The sequence below is a fragment of the Argopecten irradians genome, chromosome 10 (assembly GCF_041381155.1).
Source record: "Argopecten irradians isolate NY chromosome 10, Ai_NY, whole genome shotgun sequence".
NCBI classification, from domain to species: Eukaryota; Metazoa; Mollusca; class Bivalvia; order Pectinida; family Pectinidae; genus Argopecten; species Argopecten irradians.
Genome location: NC_091143.1, coordinates 22,200,904 through 22,219,963, shown reverse-complemented (window position 1 = coordinate 22,219,963; position 19,060 = coordinate 22,200,904). Strand labels below are relative to the sequence as shown.

The 19,060-nt window shown below is 38.0% G+C and overlaps 1 protein-coding gene across 1 annotated transcript in view; it reads right to left on the bottom strand.

Moving 5' to 3' along the window:
* Positions 1-18,608, bottom strand: part of LOC138333400 (GPN-loop GTPase 2-like) — a 230,606-nt gene extending 211,998 nt beyond the window's left edge. The window contains exon 1 of the mRNA XM_069281753.1: positions 18,580-18,608. The gene's annotated coding sequence lies outside the window, so the exon portion shown is untranslated. The remainder of the gene's footprint in view (positions 1-18,579) is intronic.
* Between the last annotated feature and the right edge of the window lie 452 nt (positions 18,609-19,060).

Here is a 19,060-nt window from a genome sequence, read left to right as displayed (position 1 = left end):
GCAGCACCTATTTCAACATTAACCTACCTAAATGTCTTTGTTTTTGCAGGCTGTGGTGTATTCATGTTATTTTTTCTTTTTGTTTGTTCGTCCTATTAACAGATAGGGTCATGTAAGGACGGCCTCCCATGTATGCTGTGTATTGCGTGTATGAAGTACGAGGTAACGTAACGTTTAAGAATGTTTTTGACGTAACGTCATAGAGAAATGACGCAATTTTCACACATGAACTAAAATGTAACATGACGTACATGTAATGATCAATACCTACCTTGAAGCGCATTTTGCCATCATACGCAAAAATAGAAGACTGAGCACTTTTATAAGTCAAAGACCGGTCATGCAATGTGATTCTGAATTAGTTGGCGGCGCGTTCGTCCATTTCTGTCTGTGAGGTAACTGTACGGGTAGAACTGTTACCAATACCCTCGGGATAATTACGCAATTCCATCAGGTAACAATATAATTGGTCTCACTACTGGTCAGTCACCGTGTAATGGTTATCACCACCTAACTTCCGTCCACTCATGGTTGTTTACGTACGTCGACAGATTACACTTCCGCTTCGTTAGTCACGTGTCTAATCTACCATGAGTTTTAATTAAAAACGGTTCCCAACGTAATCTGTTCGTCTAGAATACGCAATGTTTAGATATATCATGGTTACGTTACACTATCGCCTCATGTGGTACACGTGGGGACCAAGTGTACACGTACGAAACAGATACTATAGCTATTTAGCGGAAATCTGTTTACGGAGGCTGGGGAGTTTACGTCAATGGTACCAGGGAGGGAGGGGTGAACCGAAAACACACAAATACAAAACAAAATGGAGAGTAGATCACTAAACAGGGAAAATATCAATATCAACAAGTCATTGGTGTGTGTGTGGTGGCGCTGGTGGCGCGAGGGGTTGTTTTTACATCCTGTTAACAGTCAGGGTCATTTAGGACGGCCTTCCATGTGTTGTGGTTTGTGAATGTCTGTATGTTTTGGAAGGCTGCGGTATATTTATGTTGTGTCTCTTTGTAATAGGCCTAGTGAATCTCATGTCCTTCTTATAGCGTTATCTCGCTGAAGTCTGACATGATGCAGCAAAAGACACCGAAGCTATGGGAGGAGGAGGAGGAGGTGTGGTTGTTAGATGCAGATATATAATACAACGAGAAACATTAAAATAGAGGTACATAGGAAGTGATAACTTACAATAGACAACACGGAAACAAAATGAGCACAGGATACGGAAACAAACAGGTCCTAATTAGTAATGATAATAGACGAGAGACAAGCAATCACAGGGAAATACAGGGGATTCATAGGCGTTCTGGACGTCATTGGGAGTTCATATCGAAGGCAACGGCTGACAAAGGTATTATACTTAACAGTGTAAATCCTTTAATACCGCAATGTCAACAGAGAGGGAAGTTATTACAGAGACTATTGGGTTGGTGGTTATGTAAAGTGGGGATGAATTATACAGACGATTGTGTTCGGCCACAACAGTTCATTACTGTATTCACCTGATCATATTAAAAACGTCAATTATAGTCTGTACCGAATGAACCCGAGTTCAAAATATATTACGTGTTTCCGATAGCAATCAATCACTTAATGAACCAATAAATCAATGAGTAAATACAAAACATGTTGTATAAATAAATAAATTGCGCAATGAAGTGTGATATTGACGGTTTATATAAATCATATTAAACATATTTAATTTTCTAATTTAAACTCTCTAAGAACAGGTTCCATTGACATTTTACCACAAGTACACCGAGGACAGAAGCCCCCCTACTATAAGTACACGAACCCGTCACATGGATGGTTTATTCCAGACAGGCCGAAGACGGCAATAAATAAAGACTGAAAATGTATTCATCAAACGACTCCAGCAGAACTTTCGGCTGATGGCCTTTATCGGAGCCATTGTACCAGGTAACTTCCTCATCCTGACGGAAGTGGGGAGACAAAAAGACACGCGCATTACCAAATATAGACAACGGAACTTCAGCTTGGATGATCTGGAACAAAAAATAATAAGCTATGCGAAAACATAATGTATCGTTGTGTGTGTTTCGGGACTTCTTAGGTCTGGATCACCATAACTTGTTTTATCGGGTTTAACGTCGGGTTCATTACCGATCATAGTATAAGATATTCTATGAAAGGCTCTCAAAGATTTGAGAGGCTATTTAAGAAATGAATTTAATTGAGTAACGATGATATTTGGTTTGAAAAAAATCAAGGTTTGCATAACATGCATGCGCGAAATGATCTCAGTTTTTTTTAATATATCCGTGAAAAACATGAACATTTATTGCTGGAGGACAAACCAGTGAGCCTTAATCACTCGGACAGAAATAACAACTATTTCCCGAAGGTTTTTACAGATTTATCCATGGTAGGTTCTAAGACCAACAGATAATGTCTACTACAGTTCGGGGAGCATACTATCCAAAAGATCAAACAAGAACATGGTATGGGAAGCAATATGAGCTTTTTACAGTTTGAAAGACCAGAAAACATTGCGATTCTTTGTATACTCGGACGACCAGAAAATAATTTGAGTATTTTAATGTTTGAAATACTGTTGTCTATTGCGACTCGTTGCATTGTTAGAAGGTAAGAGAGTATTGAGAATTTTGCATGTTTGAAGGCAAGAAAGAATTGCGACTCTTTGAATGTTTGGAATGGTAGAAAATTAGCCGTTGATATATATGCTTGATTGAAAATGATAGAAAATAAAATGATCCTTTAATGACTCAAAAAAGTATTGTAACTCAAACTCTTAATGTGTTTGAAAGGCTTAAATCGAGGTCTTTGCAGGTTTTGAAGGCTGGAAGGTGCATGATGTGACCATTTCCAAGGTTTTAAAGCTAGAAAGTATTGCGACCTGTTGAAACACTAGAGTCTCAATAGAGGCCACAGTCGTTGACTAAATCTATTGTCGGGTTAAAGAGTATCATTTAGTGCTTCAGGAAGGTAATACCACAATTGTACGTAATACATAACCAGCCCCATCTTATTACATAACCGAGTACATTGTACTTGATATATACACCGCCCCGGAATTGTCAAGTTATCTTCCCTTGGTACGGCGTGAGAATTAACACTGGGACGTGTCCGTATTGTCTCCGTAAGTACCAAAAACACAGTCAATGATAGCAACCTTTGATAACACAAAAACGACCTTTATAGGACTTAACGAGCTTAATAAGGAATAAGATGATTATCAGCGGCACGTCGTGCTGAAAAACACCCAACGACTCGGAAATGGCGGCTATATTTGGTGTTGCCTCTTTCAGTTCCGACCACCGGGGCGAACCGAACGTCAGAAAATGCTTGGTCTCACGCGTATATGACAGCATTTGTTTTTGTTTTGATTTGTATTAAGGCGTGAATTTGGTTGTTACAACCTATATCGGGATTTTGGTATCTGATTAAATATAATTAAAGTAGTCACCGATATCGTGGTAATCAATTAGTACAATCGTGACGAGATAAAAACACAGTGAACTAGGCATGTGTGACTTATGACGTCACAGCAAACTATTGTTTATTTCAATATTTGTTGAATTCCATCGTACTGTGATCAGGGGAGACAATCAATTAACGTAACTGTGAGTACAATGTACAAATGCTAAACACAACTGTTTTCATCATCGTTACACAGTCTTGCGTTGTTATGACATGGCGTCATTCTTTGATTAATAACAGTGACCGAATTAGTTTAGTATTACGTACTTCATCTTGATGCTACAGGAATTATTTGAATTTAAAAAGGGTCATTATAAGACTGATACGCCAGGACAGAAATTCAGAATTTTCGTAATCGGTACCAATTCGTGAAGTCAGACAATTTCCTAACGAGATGAAAATACGCGTAGTTGATCTGGCCAATTACAAAGACCATTGACCATTGCATCATCATTGGCTATTTCATTTCAACAAATTTTATTGCAAATAGTATGCAAATTGATTTGGCAACAGGCAAAGCCTATAATAGCCATTGGCTATTTCTAGAAGTCACGGACCGGACGATGAATAACGTATCAAAGGCCATTATCGAGAAAAATTAATAGTTGACGGTCGGATGGATTGTCAAAGCTCTGTTCGACTCGATATTAAATTCCTCGTAATTTGAGGAAACGGTAATGTTACGTACCGAAGAACTGAAAATGGTAGACTGGTAAATTCTTACATTGATTTTTAGACGTGACCTTGAGATAATTACGTCATGACCTTGAAATGACTACATCTCTCTAACCATCGTTATAGATGATTGCTTACTGCTAAACGATTTATGGCCACGCAATCAAGGTCAACAACCGTAATTTACCGTTCATCATACACGGAACGAAATGCCATTTGTAGTCAATCATATATGATTGAACTGAACATGGTTTGCGTAGTGTTGGTATTGGACCTTAGATTTTGCAGCCATATCTTAGTCCAAAAAACAAACAACTAAAATTTGAGAGGATTTTGTAGGACATGTAGGACATAAGCTGTGATGTCAAATCTTAGAAGAATCATCACACATTCATGTTAATCATTATTGTCAGTTTTTGTGATAAACAACCGACATTCCCATTATACGGTGTATGATGACTGCGAAGTGACAGAAACAACACAATTAGTACACAGCGCATGACCATGACATTTTGAGCAGTATTGCATTTGCACAAAATCATTGCGTTTTAGAGCATAATTTTTGGGTTCTTTTTCTGTTTGTTTTATGTTATACTTACATTCGTTCCCAACCACCCAACAAAACGAACATAATTCGGTAAAAACTATAAGGTTTCGAGATAGAAAATTGTTCTGTTGCCTTGTGTGGTCTCTGATTCAGTTCCATTGCACATTGCATGGTGCGCACTAGTATTTTATGCAGAATTTCGGAAGTCGCCGGGCCCATGATTCCTCACGCCTTTCTCGTCCTTGTTATCCGTAATTAGACTTTATTGAAGGTTTATGGTCAGTGTTGAGCCTAGATGAGATTCGTGCCTGTCGGCAGCAGCCAGTAATGTTAAACAAGTGAATACGATCGATTATCTTTTAAACATCTGCTCGCTTCCATCTCATCCTTGTCGTCTGCCATGGCATCTTAATCCGTATGACCAAAAACAGGTTAATTTTATATTCCAATTCCTCCACAACCCTGATGAGTGTTAAAGTTTGCCTGTCTTGTCCTGTTGTTATTAAACTTAAATGATGTGTTTAATTGTTTCCCCGGTTGAACATAACGCCATTGGATTGGATTCATTAGATGCACGATGTACTTTTGCAGTTGTAAGCTATTTAGACTCAAACCGAATTTGGCGTTTTAAACATCGATTTGACATTTACACTTAACACTTCACAAGATGGAGGATGTCAAAAGTTATTCTTGGAAATGATTGCTTCACACGTTGCCATGGAATTAAAAGAAACATCTTTGAAATATGTTCACCAAGGGAACTATTGAACATCACTTAGTACAACACTATTGAAGTAAAACACAACCCACGATGTTGCTATGGTGATTTTACAAATATTTACACTACTCACGATGTGGCTAGGGTGATTTTTACTCTTCCTCTATTTCTAAATGCCCTGTTTTCTTTGTTTTGATATCGTACAGTTTTTGTTTGGAGCTGAAACTTGGTGTTTGACTTGTCTCCTGATCATATTCACCTATAAGTATGGCAACTTCTCAATATACGAGTTGGGGAATTCAACTCAAATTCCATCTACGGTGGCATTTTGGATGTAAAACAAAATGCACACATGTATATTGACGCGATACTTGCATCACATGACACTTAAATGGCCAATAACTGTACGTAGAAGAGACATTATACAATGTAAGGACTAAACTGTAGAGTATAACGCCTAGCGAGCCCAATCTGTCCATTAACGGTATCATCTGTTGCAGCCGTCCAGCCAATATTCTGCAGAATATGCGTATCCATGTGTCAATTTTACACAACACACGGCTAATTTACATTTAGATACGTTTCTTGCACAAGGCCTGAGTTGAAGGAAATTGAATTTGGGGAGTGATATCGACTATTTCCTTCCCGGTTTCTATGAAGCGAGAGGGACGATAGTTAACGTACATTAACACACTGCTAGTCGCCAGCAAACTGTTCAACTACTTTAAGGTACTGCCCTTAGGGTTATCTAAGATATCGAATGTTTTGTATGAATAAAATTTGATTATTTCATGTTTATAGCGACGGGCGTGTTGGCGACACCAGAGGGCGTGATATTGCCCTGATAACTTCCGGTGGCGACACAGTCGGTTAGAAGAGCTAGAGGTATAATGCAGCATTGTCGCCTCTCGAATTTACGACCGCACAATCAAGATTATCAATCATGATCGAATTCTATAATCCCTTACCTCGATACAAAATACTTTTATAAATATTCTAATGTCAATGTTCAAGCAAAACCTTGTAATGCTTCTAACAGAATAGAAGCTTGATAAATATACACAAGTGATCCAACTCATATTGATTGGTATCCAATGCCAATTTTATCGCTAAGATCTGAAAATGAAAAAAAAAATCTGAAATCAAATCGTTGGTTGGTTGTCACATTTGAATTTATATCAACGGAAAATTTGACTTTTTGGTTCTAATTTTAGAAAAGGTATTTTGATGATTCAGGTACATTTTTAACAGTGTTAATATGTAAGCGTCCTTTGCCACTGAACGTGTTTAACTTCCGATGTGTTAGTATACGCGTTTGATGTTTGAATATTCTGTCACGTTATCGTTCCGTGTTGTACAAAATGTGAAAAGCTTAGGTTGAAGATTTAGCATTTTGTTTAACAAGGCAAAACCTCGATATTCTGAGGATAATCTCCTTAATCTTAGAATCTCAAATTATTCAATCTTCAGTGAATTGAAGGTAAAAAACCGATAACAGAAAAAAAAATTCACGCTAGAAGTAAGACAGAAAAAACACAGCTTTCGTAAATAGTTTAGAAATCTTTATACGTTCTGTATTCAAGGTGAGAATTGTGACCTGTATATGCCTCGGGGCATCACATTGTTGAGAACATCAGTTAAGCCGATCACGAGAAGAAACCATTCTATGTAAGAAATCTCTATCTGACGTCAGGAACATTTCACGGTATTCCTTTATCGCTTTTAAATTCGTGTTTATTGTTTCTTGTCTGAACGTAAGGCACATTTCCTCTACTTTTATCCTCGTATAACGTTTTTGTAGGTAGGATTGATACAGCTGATGTGTGGTGTAGACCTAGGGTGTAAGCACAGGTGTTCGTTTCTAATATAAGTATAAGTGTAAGACCCAGTATTATACTTATACTTATATTAGAAACGAACACCTGTGGTGTAAGTAGCCAGAAAGTCACAATATTGAGGCGATGCCATAAAACAATAGTGTATATACATTAAAATACATCTGCTCACTTGAAGGGATACAAAAGTCTAAAAACCATTCCACTGGTGTTTTGAAGAAATGCGCTTGTTCTTTTGTCAATGGAAATTTGGGTACATTAATAAAATGTTGATGATATAAGTCTTCAAAAGCAAATACAACAGTTCACCACAGTAGTAAAAGATACAATTTATACTCGCTCGTTATACAAGTCTTATGTTCCTTAATATGAAACGGAAATCTTTGGGTTTTTTTCGTTTGTTTTTTCTTCTTCTTCTTTTCTTTACTCTTTTTTGTCACACAATTGAATTAGATTTCGCATTTTCGAAATAACTTTATATTGCTATTCCAATATTTATATAAAACATGTATCATCGAAATCGATAGTTTGACATTCCTAGCATTGTCACACGATGAAACATTAGTTTGTAAAAGAAAGTTCGGCATCCTCTAGATTTTCCCCCTGACATCCATTCCTATACACGACCCACGGATCACACGACCGAATGACTTGTATCAATCTTAAGATGTCTAAAATTACCTACACAGTAGAAATAAAACCACAAAAAACACTCATAACCTTAACATACCAATGTTCTGTATTTGTTACACTAAGGGTCTAGTGTCATGTCGGTACGTGACAATAAAAACGTGTTTGTGTATCATGGAGACTGATCAGTGAATGTTAGGTAATATCTCGGTAACCATCGACAGGAAAAGCATTGTCGGTCTACCGGAAGTCACGTGACCCTTCCGCTACACTTCAGGAGTTACCAAAAACCATTGCGAAAGTGTGAGAAACTTGGTGTAGTTTTTCTGTTGTTAATTGATGACTTTTTACACTTAAATAAAAGTGATACATCCTCAGATACTTCAAATAAGACACCTTACAAGGACATATGTTTTATATTCCATTTCCGTTCGGGGTTAGGCCGAGGCCAATACGACACCTTATACGCACTTGTGTTTCCGGTTCCGGCAAATACGTTAACAATTAAAGAGCAAACTTCCCGGCAAAACGTTACATAGTTCGCACTTTTATCTTATTGTATTATGTAAACCAACTTATGTTCGCATGAAATAAAAGCGCTTATTTTGCGGGCGATAAGAATGCAAAAAACATTATTGCCACTAAAATATTTAAACAGCAAATATTACTTTGTTAGTGTAAATCGCGGGGTTAAAAACGTTCTCGTTATAGTTCGGCATAAAATATTGGAAATGTGAAATTAAATTCATTTACAGTATCGAAGCTGTAAGTTAATGATATACCAGCATAATATAGTGTGGTTGCTTTCTTTTTTTCGACTTTGTAAGATATAAGACCGTTTAATAAAATCGGACCTTTGCATAGTCTATCATGGTGAACCGATCCGGAAATAATAGATAATGCATAATGACGTGAAGTCTGGGGAGAGATGTGGCGATTGTTCAGCGTCGCGAGACAAAACGTCTGGGAAACCGTCCATTACGTGGACAGTAACACCAAAATATGGACAGAGGACAGTCATACGTCATCTAAAGCCTACTTCCGGCGGAGGAAATGGATGGTTGGTGTCAAAGGAAGGGCGCGCTCTATAACTCGTGTGCAGGTGTAATTTGGTGAGGAGCTCGCCTATTACTATACCCCTCCATTAAAGTCGATCATTTCACCATATCACGCACAATCGCGTGTAGGTTTCCACGTGTTTGAAATGATGTAGACTTTGTATCAAATCTGCCTTCAACCACTTCCGGTGCCTAATTGATTCAAAGATCGTAACGAAAATTGACGTATATTAGAAGCTCGTTATTAGGTTGTAGATTGCAGCCTACTCGTATACATACATCTCGGTGTAAAGTGTGGATTAGTTTTCGTAACAACCACCGTCACTGCTGCACCCAGCTCAAAGTACACTTACCATTTATCACAAGTTTATGACGTGTGATACAGATGCTGACGTCTGTGATTCGATCTGATGTCGTCTGCTTCAGATAACAGCACGAGAACTCTATCAAAGAATTGGAAGCAAAAGCAATGATATTAGAAGAAAATGATTTAATCATGTTCGTCGCTTTAAACTGTTTGAGGGTACATGCTTTAAATTAGGTTGGGAGCTTTCAAAGTATCTTATGGTAGACTTATTCGTGGTTGCGTTGTGGGACAGTGTTTCCAAACATGTAAATGTCATTTCATTTCTATGGTTCCACAACAACCAAGAAACTTTCTATGTAACGAAACATGAAGACATTTTGTGTATACCACGTCAGTGTACGTAACCCAACACCCTTATTGACGAAAGACGCAAACAAAAACACAAGGTGGGGTACCAAAAAACGGCGTATATCCCCTTAATAAAGCGCGTCATAGACACAAAATTCGAAGGTGTAAAACCCGACACCTCACCACGTTCAATACACCTGTAATTAGGGCAGGGATTACCTGCAGCTCGTGCCAGACACTTGAGAGCTCAATTCATTGTCGTCAAACCACGACCAAAATAATAAATCACTTCTTAATTATTGGTGTCACTATCTATATTGGAGCTGCAAGGCATGAAGGGTTTGATATAATGAATGAGAAAGGTCTATGCGGAATAGGGTTACATTTCCAACAGTGAACGGTATTGAACAAGTATTGGCTGTATCGTAATCCGTTGGATAAGTCTGCCATTAAAATCCACTGTTCAGTAATATACCAAATACAGATAGTCTTGTGGACCATCAGCGAATAAGAAATTATAACCGATGTTATCACTGAGAGGGCGTGCTCGGCCGGGCAGCCTGGCGACAACCGGGTTCTGGGCTCGCTCGGATAGAACGGGTCTATATCGGAACATTGTTTCCTTTTCAATGTCCTATTTGACAGATAGGATCAGACGCCGACAGAAATCACTCATTGGTTGTATTGACTGTGAAATAGAATTATCTCATTTAAACACCATTTTACCTGGTCTGGTGATGTCCAACACGTATCTTACAGTATAGTAGCTACCCGGAGTTTGTGACATCGACACTTCTGATGATATTGTAGCTCAACGCGTTTGATATACTGTTAGCGCACATATTGTAGTCTTTATTATATTTCAGTACTTTGCGTGCAAGACAATTTGCGCTATAAGCTGTGTCGTCACTCCGCAGACCTGTTCAAAATAGGTTGAAAAACCGCACACAAATATAGATGAGTTGATGATGAATGAGTATAGATGATTGAAAGGATATTCTTTCACTCTTCAAGAGGAAATATCTCGCATCGAAATTGTCACCTTTGATTAATGTAATGAAAAATCTATTGTTTTGAATTGATGTCGTACATTTGAAAGTGAATATGAGCGCTGTGAGGCTTCCTTTGATGTGACTATGAAGTACGTAATACTGCCCATTACAGATAGTTATGGCCTGATGGATGGTACAGTAGGCTAGGAATGTCAGAGTGACGATTGTCTGTAATTACAGGGCCACCCCGTCATTAACCAAGTTATCGCCCCTTGTTGTTGCCCTAGATACCCGAGCGTAAGGGTCACTGTATCCCCCGTATGTCGCACGTTACCCGGCCAAGGGTGGGCGTGTAGGAGGTTTTAGTATGTTGACCTTCTTCCTAAAACACACAAAGGGACATAACCACCCGAGCATAACCAAGGTTACGGCTGTGACCGAAAGTGACAGGGAACCAAAGCATGGCGATCTCCGACTTGTGACCACATCACAGGATTGGAATCGTAACACACCATAAAACAACAATACCAGGCAAATACTAAACTGGAGATACGGGTATCAATGGAGCCGATTGCTTCTGGCGTCGTCATTCATGGTTTCCAATAAAGCTGCTCTCTCTCATTTTGATCCTGTTCATTGCCATTGGTGAGATTTGCTATTTCTGGTAGTTTTGTTATGGCCAAGGGTTTGTTTTATATACTAGTAGGCTAGGTATATAGTAGTTTCGCATTCCTCAGACCGGCCACTGAATGGAAGTCTCGGGATGCGACACTTTTATGCTCTGTTAATATGATGCTGAAGTTTAACGTTTGGTTGGCGTAGGTTTCTTATCGTTTAAAGTTTAATACAGTACATGTAGTGTAACCGTTAGATAGCAAATAATGCAACGCCTGACGGCAAGATGGTCTTGAGAACACGGTGATAATGAGGCTGGACTGACCACAGGGACCTGGCACGAAAATTTTTAACCAATAGCATACATATATATATATATATATGTATACTGTTAGTTTAAAAAAATCGTGCCAGGTCCCTGTGGGACTGACTGGCAATGGCGGTATATTTTGAATGGTCTGTACCCGTAAAGTAAGGTGACATATGATATCACAGCCTACACTGATGCGCACGCTGCGCGGATTACGTGAGAAATTGTGTTGCGACATATACGACCGAAGAATAATTCTTCATTAACACGAATTCGGGATAGGGTGTATCATTCCTGTCTGTATACTAAAAGTTAGTGGCGGAGGTAAAATATGACGTTTATGCAAATTACCGCCCATATCCAGGTAAATGTGTGTGACCTTGTTCGTTAAGCCTTTTACATGTCTTTAATTACTCATATACTGGTAAACAATACACAGGTATTGTCATTAACACGTGAGATCAACGGTTACAAAGTCACGCGGACATCTCGTGCGGTCATGACTTGGTGCCTAGCCGGACTCGTGATGAATATAAAATAGCGTTTTGTTAGATTTGTTTTTTATTACGTAAGGTGGAAAGGAACCCACAACAAGGAATATATTAGCCTGACTTCCTTATTTACCATTAAAACACCTTAGCAGGTTTTTTTTGTATCACATTAAGGTGAAAGTGTATTCATACATCACAAGTGAGATTTAAAAACCTGCCACCAGAATCGTGTCTGTTCTGTCAGCAGTTTCTATATCTGGCTGAGAGGTCGGCATGGCTAACAGACAGTGTGGTTAGGTAAACTTTGTGTTACAGCAGTATGATTTGAGGTATGTAGCTTTTGATAACTTGAATCATTCGAACGAAACTGGCCGATGTTTTTTCTCCAGATACTCCTTCTTGCCTCCAATATCTAAACCTGTCATGTCCGTAAATGACTCTGACTGTTTAAGTAATCACATCAAACAAAATCAAGCTATCTTATCCGTCTGACGATCTTTGGATGGCAACGGTCGTCACATTCGTAAAGGTCAGCAAACAACAATGATCAACGTTGTAGCATTATCAATTATTTTGTTCACCAGTATTTCAGGTCGAAACAATGATTATCATGGTCGCTATAATACTTTGTCAAGGTCGCCACAATACTTTGTCGAGGTTGGCACAATACTTTGTCAAGGTCGCCACAATACTTTATCGGGGTCATCATAATACATTGTCAAGGTCGCCCCAATACTTTGCCAAGGTCGCCACAATGCTTTGTAGAGGTCGCCCCAATACTTTGCCATTGTCGCCACAATACTTAGTCGAGGTTGTCGAAATACATGTCAAGGCCGCCACAATACATTTGCTAGATTGTACATTACATCAACATGTACATGTTTAGACAATCAAGGATCAGGCATTATAACACCTAAGGTCAAGGTCACCGTACCATCAATGTTTATGGTCGTTCTACCAATAATATAAACTTTTTCACACTAAAAACAGTCAAGGTCGCAACATACAATGGCCAAGGTCAGTATCAAGGTTATAATTAGCGTCTGTATAACGTAACTTTAACAGATTGGTACTAAGAGTGTAACTTGACACCTGTTGCTGAAGACTGCTGAGTATGTAGTTTATCAATTATTCTGTAGAGTATAAAATCGAAAGAAGTACATGTATGGCTCCCGGTAAACAGCCACGAAGCTCGTCACGTGTTGGACTCATGTTACATCGTTAATTGACTGACAGAAATTACGTCCACGCACGCGAACACGTCAGTCACGCATCAGTCAAAATCGTACACAAGCACGTGTTGATGTTCTACAATCCTGTAAAATGGCCGGTCATTGGTCCGATATGATACTGGAAACAGCTTTGACGTCACTTCCTGTTTGATTAATAGTTCAGCACGCGAGATTTGTACTACATTTCTGGTTAATTATGCCCCTTAGTCTTAGTTCAGTAATGCGCAATTCCTTCTGAAACAAGTCTTTCATCTTTTAAAACTGAAAAAAAAGACTTCAGGGAAAAAACCCATCTTTTCTTGGCTTACCACTACGACAATTTGCTAAGAACAATTATATTCCTGAGGCTAAAGTCCAGTCAATGAAAGATGCAAATGTGAGTTTGATGTAATGTACAATAGTAAGAGCCATAGAAATAATAGATATAGGAGAAGTAAAATTGAGAAGTGGGTAAAAAGGGATAATCATCATTGTAACTGAATATCACACGTCAAATTTGTCTATACTGAGCTATAGACGTGACCGCGATGGTTTGCTTCAATTTCATATGATACGGGCTCATAATTCTCAAATTGAAAACACGGGCCCCAGATAAAGACAGGGTCGCTGCTATCGCCGGAAAGGTCAAGATATTGTGTCTGGCTTTATTAAAACATCACGCTTTTTATAAAGATTATATTTTCAAATCTTTTTATGTTTTACAAACGTAGTAACTGTGTTTATGCTTCACTTGTACTGTTTTACACTGAGTTGTAAAGGTCGACATTTTATAGCGTTGGATGAAAAGTCCGCATCAATGATACATTACCATCCAGTCTCGCTGGCGAGCTCGTGATTACGGGCATTTGTACATATACATGGCGTTGGTTTCTTGGTGGTTTTTTTGTTGCAATTAAGGATATCTATTTTCATACTCAAATTGAATCATGGGATAAACAAGGTCAGAAAGACTTAAATTTTACTTTTACTTGAAGTGTTAAAGATTACTAGGATTGAATTTTTCTATGGCAACGATATTTTACGAAAGAATTGTCTTGGTTTTAAAATAATCATTGTTCTTCTAATTAAATTCATTCCTGATCAGAGTCGGCCGATGTCTCGCATTCAGTGCGAATAAGATACCAGATCATGTTATTTCAGACATACCCCATCTTGATTGATGGTATATTGTGATGTAATAAAATTCCATGTTTTCAGTGAATCTAACTATTGTATACGCGCCAACAATAAATAAAAGTCGTATCAGCTATTGTCATTCTGCTTCGCTGACATTCGGTAAATGTCACGTCAAGGTCACCATTACACAACTGGCTGAAAACAAATAGTTCAGAGATTATTTTCCGTTCTATCACATTTCAGACAAATTTCACACAGGAGGATCTTTGTATCAGCTCGAACTGCGTTTTCCCTTTCACAAACGCTGAGCGCGGAAATTCAGGGAATAAATCAGTCATACCATATCGAAACACTGCAAATGCCAGTCCAGTTCTGGAAACGCAAGTGACTGGACGTGGCAAGACACCGGAAGTAAATCATCCTCGGTCGGGATGGATACCAACAGCAATGGTCTAACTACGTAAAAATACTATATGAAAGTTCTAGAAAGTATTTGGCGAGGATGAGGTGACCCGGAATAACATCCATCCGGCCTGTCGTCACCAACAGGTGCCACTCCATACCATACATATATGTCCGGCATTCTATTTCCGTGGATGACAGTGACTTTTGGGTCAATTCGAGAGGAAGCGAATCGCCATTCATTACAAGTATGGAAACAGAATTGGGACACGTTATCAATATATCGGAAATTGACCCGTGGCGCTGACTGGCGCTGCAAGGATGTCACCAAATTTCTGTTTTCAATAGTCATAATTATTGATTCTCCTAGTTTTAAGCAAATCATCGAATGAGAAATTTCAGAGGAGTTCGGCAAGTTTTCTTAACAAATGACCAAAGGTTCGCTAAAAAAACACAGACAGTACTGACGGAATCTTAATAAAAAATCTTGAATTAATTTATTGATTCGCTTTTACCTTTGAAATATTCTGCGTTTTTGATAGAAATGCATGTGGGACAATAAAGGAAACATATTGAAAAAAGAGAAAGGGCTACTTGAACTTATTTCGCGTATTTACTATTTAAACATGGAAAATGACAAATTAACAGATTTAAAAAAAAAAACCTAAAGGGCCCCAAATTGGTTGTATTATCACGTTCAGCATCCATACACATAAGGAAAATAAAATCATAAATATTATTGATGACTTATGCTTAAATAATTGACAAAATAGAAACTTGCTCAAAAACTTTAACATAGAAATATGACAAATTAACAGACTCAAAAAACCCCTAAAGGGCCCCAAATTGGTTGTATTATCACATTCAGCATCCATATACATTAGAAAATAATTTCATAAACATGTATGATGACTTAAGCTTAAACAATTGACGAAACAGAAACTTGCTTAAAAACTTTAACGTGAAATGGACGCCAACGCTGACGCCGACGCCGACGCCGACGCCGGGGTGACAACATTAGCTCCCCCTATTCTTCGAATAGGCGAGCTAAAAAAGAGAAACGGCTACTTGAACTTATTTCGCGTAGAATGGACAAGGTTTCCGTGGGGTCAAAGAGAAGGCGGGAGCATCTAAGAAAAACGAATTCCAAATCGGAAACTGAGCAAGTTTTCATTAATTTCTAATTTCGTTCTAAATAATTATTCAAGAACATATTTGTTTTGATTCAACTAGTCCAATTCCTGGAGAAGAAAAAAACCTTTAAAATTAGTCAATTAGATGACCATGCTAATTATGAACACCTCAAATGAAAATCTCATCGTCAGAATCATCTCAGTTGCAATTTACAAACGTCCCTTGGAACACTGCGAAAATTATGTGACACGCTATTAAACACATCTTGCAAAAGGCAGTCAAGCCGAACTTTATAGTTCGCCTACCGGCCTTTTTTACTAACACACAATGGACTAGATGACCAGTCTGGCCACATCGCCCACACGGTACTAAAACGTTTACATATCGATGACATTGGTGATCGATCCGACGCGACGTCACCGGTCAGTGTTCTCGATCCATCACAACATCGATGACGCGTCACCGTGACATCATCAGATACGTGTGACTGCATAACGGTAAAAACAACAAGCGGAGACTTCAAAGAAAAACCTGTCAATATATAAAGGTGTTGTTGCTAATCATGTAACGTAACCACGGGGTCGTTAACTGTAACATACTAATACGTGCACTTGTAGGCCCCGGGGTTGTTGTTTTTATTACTACAATAGGTCCACAATAAACAATTCAGTGTGCGTATGTAAATGTATTTGATTGAATATTTTGAACTCATTAAGTGAATGGGGAAAAATAGACTTTGTCCGTCGTGATGTCTGACAATGTTATTTTCATTGTCTGACAAGGAAGCAGAAAAAAAATCTCCATCCGGTATTTCCCCCCATTTGTATAGTATAATTCCAACAAAACCCAAACGGCATATTGGCAATATCACTGAACAGAAAGTAATCTTATACTGTGACCTTAATATTGTATGGCGATAAAGATGTGAACGCTTACTCTTCAGAAACACCTGGGTCTTTGACAATATGTTCCTGTCAATATATTTTGTTTTTGTTAAACCAATACCTAGTTTGGATTTTGATTTCTGATGATACTGATATTCGTGAATTTGGCGCCGTTTTAACACCTTATGATTTCTAAATGTCTTAGAACAAAACACTTTTCGTTGTCAGAGAAGAACGGCATTAGAGGATCACCTTAAAGTTATATGTGCCGTGATTGGGCGAAAATTTTGGCATGCTATTTTTTTCTTCATAATCCATTGAAAACAATAAGGTTTGATGAATTAAGTGGTAAAAACAGAATCATGTACTGTAAAATTGTTGTTTTATGCCTTATGTATGAATCATTTAACAATTACTAATAACACTGTAAAAAAGTGAAATGAAATTGTAGACCACAATTTTATTTGGCTTCATGGTCAGACCATAGGTATTCATTTCGCTTCACCATAGATATACATACAAATGTATAATGATTTTTTGGCAGTACTGTTAAAAATAATTTTCTGTTCTTATATGTAAAATTAAAACCAATGCATCGAAAGTACTGTAATTTTAAAGATGTAAGTAACTATTGGTGATGAATAACATATTAAAAGCTCACCTTGATTCGTGACTATGAAAAATGTGGCACACATAACATTAACATTTGTCATCTGTTTCAAAACGACCACAATATTTAGTTGTCCTAATTTATAACTTTAATGACATCGTTTTTCTCATTTCAGAAAAAAGTTGGATTTTGTTCATAGCAATTAGCTAATTATTAGTCATTCTGACCGGGAATTAAATAAACCCATCCAATGTAGTAGGGGAGGTAAGCCTTACTCAACACCTGTCAAGTTACAAGAAGCGTTCTCGAGGTGCGGGATAAAAAAATGAAATCATCAACTTTGACAGACCCTGTCATACCAAATCAATTAACAATACTAGTGAGACTAGAACCTGAGCTCATTAAATTCATTACTTGTACTCATTATCACGATTTCTGTGACACGCGTCAAACTGACGCAAGACAAAAATGTTGCAACTACCGCAACTTTTTATGAACAGTTGTGATCTCAAAGGTAATTATGCGTTTGATACATTGTAGGACTCAATAAATGGCTATGTTATATGACATTTATTAAACTACTTGTAATTCGTTAATTGATGTGCGAAATTGAACGGCGAATCCGACTCGGGTGTGCCGTTTGCTGTTTACCGAGGCAATCGAGCAGCGTCGTCTCACTAGGTAATAAAGTCATATTTCACATGACGTCACAATTGTGTTATGTATATATTTTAAACGAAATGACGTGTGCTTATGAAAGTAACAGATAATATATCCTTTTAAGATTCGTGATTGTTATGTAGACTGGTTGTTTGTGCCATTAGAATGCTTTGTTTAGCGTAGTCCGCTAAACCTGCCTATAGTAATAGGGTTTTCCCCCTAATATATAGCATATTGTGTAGCATTCCTTGTACATATCTATTTTTATAGCTTAAAAATAAAATGTCCTGATTGTATATTAACATCCCCATCCTTGTATCATAGTTGGCTAAAACTGACATTAAACACTAGACCATCACACCCAGTAAAATTCCTCTGATTCATGGCAAATAGTATATACACACCATGTCCAACGTAATCCCTATTGAGATTCTTCGACTCTTATATATTCGGACGTTTGATACATGTCTCTCTTCGGAATCCCTACCCGAGCCTTCTAACCTTTATTCTGGAAAATCAAGTCAGGCTGACCTACCTCTTGTAAGGGTCTATTACAGAAATAATCCAAATGGCACAAATCGCTAGTGGAGATATCTTTTTTCTTTCCCTATATATGCACATAAATTATTTAGTGACATGAATTAACAAGAAAACCCAGAGGGATCTTGGCGCCCACCAAAGAATGATCTATGTCTTAACAATTGAAAGAGGGATGTTTACCCTTATTTTCAATTTTTTTTCAAACATACTACATAAAATTTTTTAAGACAGATCGCTTCAGTACTCTCTGAGAAACAGCGGTAACAAACTTCAACGATGATACAGTTGTAGCGGTCGGTTGGCCATCTTGTTGACCGATCAGTCCCAAAATGTAATATGTACAACTAAAGGGCCTTATGGGAACCTACATTGTACATATGGAATTTGAGAAGGGTCCCTTCGGTGCTTTCTGAGAAATAGCGGTAACAAACCTGTAGGCGCATGTGTGACCACCCTGACGTCTTTCTACGAGCACG